This window comes from Heptranchias perlo, chromosome 25, assembly GCF_035084215.1.
Source record: "Heptranchias perlo isolate sHepPer1 chromosome 25, sHepPer1.hap1, whole genome shotgun sequence".
Lineage (NCBI taxonomy): Eukaryota > Metazoa > Chordata > Chondrichthyes > Hexanchiformes > Hexanchidae > Heptranchias > Heptranchias perlo.
In genome coordinates this window covers 6465532-6473568 of record NC_090349.1, presented here as the reverse complement: position 1 = coordinate 6473568, position 8037 = coordinate 6465532, and the positions used below count along the sequence as shown (strand labels likewise).

General features: G+C 46.0%; 1 non-coding gene across 1 annotated transcript; it reads left to right on the top strand.

Moving 5' to 3' along the window:
- Window positions 1-550: 550 nt before the first annotated feature.
- trnal-uaa (transfer RNA leucine (anticodon UAA)) lies at window positions 551-668 on the top strand. Its single transcript has 2 exons — window positions 551-588; window positions 623-668. It is a non-coding gene; the product is annotated as a tRNA-Leu (tRNA).
- The last annotated feature ends 7369 nt before the right edge of the window (window positions 669-8037 follow it).

Here is an 8037-nt window from a genome sequence, read left to right as displayed (position 1 = left end):
GACCCAGCCACTCAATCTCGATAGCCTATTGAAAGCCTTTGGCCCTATAACACCCAATATTTCACATTCCTCCGACTCTGGCCTCTTCTCCATCCCCCACTTCCTTTGTCCCACCACTGGCGGCCGTGCCTTCAGCTGTCTAAGCCCTAAGCTCTGGAATCCCCTCCCTTAAACCTCTCCGCCTTTCTCATCCTTTCAGATCCTCCTTAAAACCTATCACTTTGACTGAGCTTTTAGTCACCCATGCTAATATCTCCTTCTTTGACTTGGTGTCAAATTTTATCTGGTCTGTGCAATGTTAAATCACCAGACCGAGATTAAAATAGCTCACAAATGGATTTCCACTCTCAGTCAATTTTTACGTGAAGTTTTTTTTTTCTTCTCTGTGTTGAGATTTTAATCCCAAAGCTGATGGAAGCATGGCACGATGCAACGTAGGTGGGAGCTCCTCCTTTAAGACATTCCTTAAAACCTACCTCTTTGACCAAGCTGTTGGTCTGTAAATGTACAGATTTTGGAGAACACTTTTGGAGTGCTGTTATGCCCAGTTGTCAGGATGGCCGAGTGACCTAAGGTGCCAGACTTAAGGACTACTTATCCTTACCTTACAAAAGTTGGTGAATTCTGGTCCCTTTCTAGGGACGTGGGTTCAAATCCCACTTCTGACATCAGCGTTTTATCCACACAAATGCCGTCAGCGTCAAAGAACCTGCTCAACTCTGCTTCAATGTACACGTGGCTGCTTTAAGTACCTCAACGGTATTGCTGTTTGCTGACAAAAGGGAATTAGGGGCCACAGTTTAAAAATAAGGGATCTCCCATTTAAGACGGAGATGAGGAAAAAATTTTTCTCTCAGAGGGTTGTGAGTCTGTGGAACTCCCTTCCCCAGAGAGCGGTGGAGGCAGGGTCATTGAATATTTTTAAAGCTGAGTTAGATAGATTCCTGATTAACAAGGGAGTCAAAGGTTATAGTAGGTAGACAGGAGAGTAGGGTTGAGGTCACAATCAGATCAGCCATAATCTTATCAAATGGCAGAGCAGGTTCGAGGGGCTGAATGGCCTACTCCTGCTCTTAATTCGTATGTTCGTATAGATCAATACTTGAAGGGAAAAAATTGCAGGACCATGTGGAAAGAGCAGGGAATGGGACTAATTGGACAGCTCTTTCAAAGAGCCGGGCACAGGCACGATGGGCCGAATGGCCTCGTCTTGTGCTGTACCTACTATAATGCTATGACACCTGTCCTAATATCTCCTTATATGGCTTGGTGTCAGATTTTGTCTGATAACGCTCCTGTTGGAGGTTTTACTATGTTAAAGGCGCTATATAAATGCAATTTGTTGTTGTAGTTAGTCCCTGAGACTGGCTGCTCCTCTCCTTTCTGGCGGTCCTGGGCATCTTTTTGAGCCCTTGGGTTTTTTTTTCAGCTTCAGGAACAGTTCCCGTTGTTCCAGGATCGATATTTTACTGTGAAATCTGCAATACTAAATAAAAGAAAAAGCCGGATGAAAACTGGACAGAACCCCCCAGAGTAAACTAAATGGTGCAATTTTAACGGGGTGCAGGAACAGAGAGACCTGGGGGTGCACATACAAATCTTTGCAGGGGGCAGGACAAGTTGATAAAGCTGTTAAGAAGGCATATGGGATTCTTGGCTTTATTAATAGAGACATGGAATACAAAAGGAAGGAAGTTATGCTAAACCTTCATAAATCACTGGTTAGGCCTCAGCTGGAGTATTGTGTCCAATTCTGGGCACCGCACTTTAGGAAGGATGTCAAGGCCTTGGAGAGGGTGCGGAGGAGATTTACTGGAATGGTACCAGGGATGAGGGACTTCAGTCGTGTGGAGAGATTAGAGAAACTGGAATTGTTCTCTTCAGAGCAGCGAAGGTTAAGGGGAGGTTTAATAGAGGTGTTCAAAGTGATGAGGGGAGTTTTGATAGAGTACACAGGGAGAAACTGTTTCAACTGGCAGCAGGGTCGGTAACCAGAGGACACAGATTTAAAGTAATTCGCAAAAGAACCAGAGGGGAGATGAGGAGACATTTTTAGGCAGCGAGTTGTTCTGATCTGGAATGCGCTGCCTGAAAGGGCGGCGGAAGGCGATTCAATAATAACTCTCAAGAGGGACTTGGATAAATACTTGAAGTGGAAAAATTTACAGGGCTTTGGGGAAAGAGCACGGCAGTGGGACTAATTTGATAGCTCTTTCAAAGAGCCGGCAGAGGCACAGTGGGCTGAATGGCCTCCTTCTGTACTATATCATTCTATAGTTCTATGATTCTAATAATACACTCTGCTGCACAGATTACATCAAAAGTAGAGAGCCCGCATTAAACCAAATAGAAATAAAGACTTGCATTTATATAGCGCCTTTCCCAACCTCAGGACGTCCCAAAGCGCTTTACAGCCAATTAAATAGTGCAGTTACTGTTGTAATGTCGGAAACACAGCATCCAATTTGCACACAGCAAGCTCCCATAGAAACATAGAAACATAGAAAATAAGAGCAAGAATAGGCCATTCGGCCCTTCAGGCCTGCTCCGTCATTCAAAATGATCATGGCTGATCGTCTAACTCAGTACCCTGTTCCCGCCTTTTCCCCATATCCCTTGATCCCTTTAGCATTAAGAAATATATCCATCTCCTTCTTGAATACATCTAATGACTTGGCCTCCACTGCCTTCTGTGGTAGAGAATTCCACAGGTTCACCACCCTCTGAGTGAAGAAATTTCTCCTCATCTCAGTTCTAAATGGCATACCCCATATCCTGAGACTGTGACCCCTGGTTCTGGACTCCCCAGCCATCGGGAACATCCTCCCTGCATCTAGTCTGTCTAATCCTGTTAGAATTTTATATGTTTCGATGAGATCACTTCTCATTCTTCTAAACTCTAGTGAATATAGGCCTAGTCGACCCAATCTCTCCTCATACGTCAGTCCTGCCATCCCAGGAATCAGTCTGGTAAACCTTTGTTGCACTCCCTCATGGCAAGGACATCCTTCCTTAGATAAGGAGACCAAAACTGCACACAATACTCCAGATGTGGTCTCACCAAGGCCCTGTATAACTGCAGTAAGACATCCTTGCTCCTGTACTCAAATCTTCTTGCAATGAAGGCCAACATACCATTCGCCTTCCTAACTGCTTGCTGCACCTGAATGCTCGCTTTCAGCGACTGGTGTACAAGGACACCCAGGTCTCATTGCACCTCCCCTTTTCCCAATCTATCACCACTCAGATAATAATCTGTCTTTCTGTTTTTACAATCAAAGTGGATAACCTCACATTTATCCATGTTATACTGCATCTGCCATGTTCTTGCCCACTCACCCAACTTGTCTAAATCTCATTGGAGCCTCTTTGCATCCTCCTCACAGCTCACATTCCACCCCAGCTTTGTGTCATCTGCAAACTTGGAAATGTTACATTTAATTCCCTCATCCAAATCATTGATATATATTGTGAATAGCTGGGGCCCAAGCACTGATCCCTGCGGTACCCCACTAGTCACTGCCTGCCACCCAGAAAAAGACTCTCTGTCAACCAACAGACAGCAATTTGATAATGACTAGATAATCTGCTATTTTAGTGATGTTGGTTGAGGGATAAATATTGGCCAGGAGACCGGGGAGAACTCCCCTGCTCTTCTTCGAAATAGTTCTATGGGATCTTTTACGTCCACCTGAGAGGGCAGACGGGGCCTCGGTTTAATGTCTCATCTGAAGGACGGCACCTCCGACAGTGCAGCACTCCCTCAGTACTGCACTGGGAGTGTCAGCCTAGATTATGTGCTCAAGTCTCTGCAGTGGGGCTCACAGTTGAACCCACAAACTTTGGACTCAGAGGCGAGAGTGCTACCAATGAGCCAAGGTAGATGTATGTGGAAGTAGAGAGTATAAGTAACTGAAGGCTGTATTGAGATTGTGTGTTCATGGGTTTGTGATAGTAATGCTGATTCCACTAACATAAATTAGGCAGGAGTGCTACCACTGAACCATACCTCATGAATGGGTTAGTGTTAGACTCCATGCAACATAGCGAAAGTCGAGTGGGATTCTAACATAACACTGTTACTGAATTCAACTTGATGTGGGGGAGGGGATAGTTTCTAACAGGAGGCCTGACACAGAGGGAGGGGGGCACCAGAGGCAGAATCTTCCAGGGCCATTCTGTGCATGTCCTGAGGGGAGAGTGGCAATAACAAAGGCCTGAAGGCAGATTTTCTGAATCCTCTCCCTCCCCTCCGCTGAGCATAAATTGATTAAATCTTTTTTTTACTTCCCTCCAATTTTCTTTCCCCCAGGGAACGGCTAAGGAACGGCTGACACGCCTGCAGGGTGGGGAGGGGAGAGGGGAGGGCCTCATGCCTTCCGTTACCTCACCCAGAGCGGCCATTCTTCCCGCGGGAGCCCGGACAGCGAGGCCCTGAAATTCCGTGGGTGTGGGGAGAGGGTCGCTCCCCGTCTCCTGCTTTGACCTCGGGGTGGGAGATCGTCTGATCAGCCACAGCAACGAGCGCAGAGGGTCGTTTTATCTCTTCCGCCACAGTTAGTGCAGGAGATTCCCAGCGGAGTTTCCTGGCAGGAGTGTCGGCAGGCAACCCGACCGAGCCTGATTCTGATCCTGATCCTGATGCTGATCCTGGTCCCGATCCTGATCTGATCCTGATCCTGATTCTGATCCTGCTCCTGATTCTGATCCTGATCCTGATTCTGATCCTGATCCTGTTGCTGATTCTGATTCTGATCCTGGTCCTGATCCTGATTCTGATACTGGTCCTGATTCTGATCCTGGCCCTGGTCCTGATTCTGATCCTAATTCTGATTCTGATCCTGATCCTGATGCTGATCCTGGTCCCGATCCTGATCTGATCCTGATCCTGATTCTGATGCTGCTGCTGATTCTGATCCTGCTCCTGATTCTGATCCTGATCCTGATTCTGATCCTGATCCTGTTGCTGATTCTGATTCTGATCCTGGTCCTGATCCTGATCCTGATCCTGATGCTGATTCTGATCCTGGCCCTGGTCCTGATTCTGATCCTAATTCTGATTCTGATTCTGATCCTAATTCTGATTCTGATCCTGGTCCTGATTCTGATCCTGATCCTGATTCTGATTATCATTCTGATCCTGATCCTGATTCTGATTCTGATCCCGATGCTAATGCTCAATCTGATCCTGATTCTGATCCTGGTCCTGATTCTGATCTTGATCCTGATCCTGACCCTGATTCTGATCCTAATTCTGATTCTGATCCTGATCCTTATTCTGGTACTGATTCTGATTCTGATCCTGATTCTGATCCTGATCCCAATGCTGATGCTCAATCTGATCCTGATTCTGATCCTGGTCCTGATTCTGATCTTGATCCTGATCCTGATCCTGATTCTGATCCTGATTCTGATTCTGATCCTCATCCCAATGCTGATGCTCAATCTGATCCTGATTCTGATCCTGGTCCTGATTCTGATCCTGATTTTGATCTTGATCCTGATGCTGATGCTCAATCTGATCCTGATTCTGATCCTGGACCTGATTCTGATCCTGATTTTGATCTTGATCCTGATGCTAATGCTCAATCTGATCCTGATTCTGATCTTTATCCTGATCCTTATTCTGGTACTGATTCTGATTCTGATCCTGATCCTGATTCTGATCCTAGTCCTGATTCTGATCCTGATTCTGATTCTAGTCCTGATCCTGATCCTAAGCCTGATTCTGATCCCGGATCCTGATCCTGATTCTGATTCTGATCCTGATCCTAATCTTGATCCTGCCCTAACTCCAATGCCGATACAGGTGCACTCTCCTGTAAGTGCCCCTCCCTCCGTGAAGGGACCAGGAGCAGTGACCCTGCCTGAATCCACCCCTCTCTAGCCCACGATGCTGCGAGACTCAAACCTGGAGCCTCCCTGATCTCGACTGCACCAATCCACACCGGGCAGTCGATCCATCAATCTACTGACAGGAGGGAGGGAGGGGGGGGCAGTAAAATAATTCATGGTCCAGAAACTGCTGGAAAATTAACGGTGCGTTTAACGCACGTGTCGTTATTAGCGGGTAAATAACCCAGCAACTTGTGGCGAGGGAGAGATACGCCCAGAGTTGCGAATCACCACAAGTTGCTGGACGATTTGCCACCAAAAGCCTCGCGAAATCAGGAGCTCGCCGTCAACCTCCCCGTGAGCGTCAAGAAATTGCTGCATTTGCGCCGTAAAAACAAACTAAACTCACTTAGTGACGGCGTAAGGACCCGATTAATGGGATAATTTATGCTCCTGAAATGCGCTCAGCCTTGGGGGCCAGAAACTGTGGAGTCTCATTCCTGTGGGTAGTAAATTGTCACTAGAAGTTTTATAAACCTAATATTTAAGAAAAAAAAGCCTTACCTTTCTGTCCCTTTTTTCTTTCTCTCTTAATTTAATTTTACTTTCCCTCTCTTTATTTCTCTTTCTGCATCTAATTCGACTCTAATTTTCCCTATTTCCTCCTCTGTGGTATGCTCGGTGTCTTTATCTTGAAATTTCATTGATTAAGGCGATCGACTGTTGGTCCCGTTGTTCAGGAGGTCCCAGATGGTGTCACCGTGCTGTTATCAGCCTCTGCTTCCAGCAACTTGCAGCACAAAAACAACAGGCCGGATTTTGCTGTGAGCAGCGAACGAACGTTGCCAGCAGTTCACCGGACTTGCAATCGCCCGCAGACTCTCTAGGAGCTTTTGTACGGCAAGTTCCTGGAAATTAGAGATCCAAAAAAGCACGGCGCCCTCTGCGGGGCATCTGGGACCTGTGTGAACGGGGCAAGCAGCTGGGTACCTCCTTAACCAATCAGATTGAAGCATCGTTAATAACGGCACAGAGTCTGAACCAGGAAGTGTTAGTTAGAAAAGTGAATTCAGATCAGGTACAGAAAGCAAAATAAAAAGAGGGAAAGAGAGATTGAATTAAGGGACAGAGATAAAAGAGACAGAAAGAGAAAGCAAAATAAAATTTACATTTTTCTTTAATGTCCAACAATAATTAAAATCTGAAGGAATGAGACTCCACACTTGTAAAAGTTAATTCTCAGTGTCAGAGAGGTTGTTTGGCAGCAATTAAGACTCACCGCGCCGTTAAAAGAGTTCTTTTAGATTTGAAATGACTTGACTTAACTTTTTTTGGCGAATTTAGTTCGTATCTATCAGGTAAGTACAGGAACTTCACACCGTTCAATACATTTGAACGGGGAGCCAGACAGCGAAATGCCATCTTCGAGCAGCTTTTGGCGGAGGATTACATCTCATACTGCGACCGATTTCCATGTTTAACTGCGCACGTGCGGCCACCGGAAGTTACTGTCCGATTTGCACATGAATAACGGTGATCGCTGTTAGCCTCACCATTACTTTTACATTAAAACCCGGCCCATTCAATCTGAAGGCTGAGGAAATAAATGCAATTCATGCAATCGCTGCGAGATGCCCCATTCCGGAAAATTCTGGGCCGATGTTTTAAAAATGGAGGAACAAACAAATGGAATATCGCAAAATGTCATCGTAGAACCTCATAAACAAAATTCATGTTACTTTGACTCCAAGAAATACCAGCCCAGTATCCTAGTTCAGAGCATTCGGCATCTCCGGGTAGCTGAATAATGCCTTTCCCTCCCCCACCGTCCCCGAACCTTTCTTTGATGACCACATTTCAAGACTGGTTGTCTCGGCAACCGTTTGGACCAGAGCTCATGAGCATCTGTCTCTGTGAGAAAACATTAGCACAGCTGAATCTTAACTGGCGCCCAGTAATTGAGCAGGAAGCATAATTTAGCAACAAGGAGCTCAATTAGCCAGCAGGGCAAGCAGGCCTGGGGTGATCGATTTGGGCCTGTCACCAATCTCCTGCGCTCGGAGGGCTTTGAGCTTTGGGCTTTGAGAAACATTGCTATCCTCATGTAGCAGCTTTTCTTGAGGTGATGGATTGTGCTGCTCTCCATCGAATCCTTTATTAAGAGCTGCTGATACGGAGGAAAGAATTGAGACTTTTTTTAAC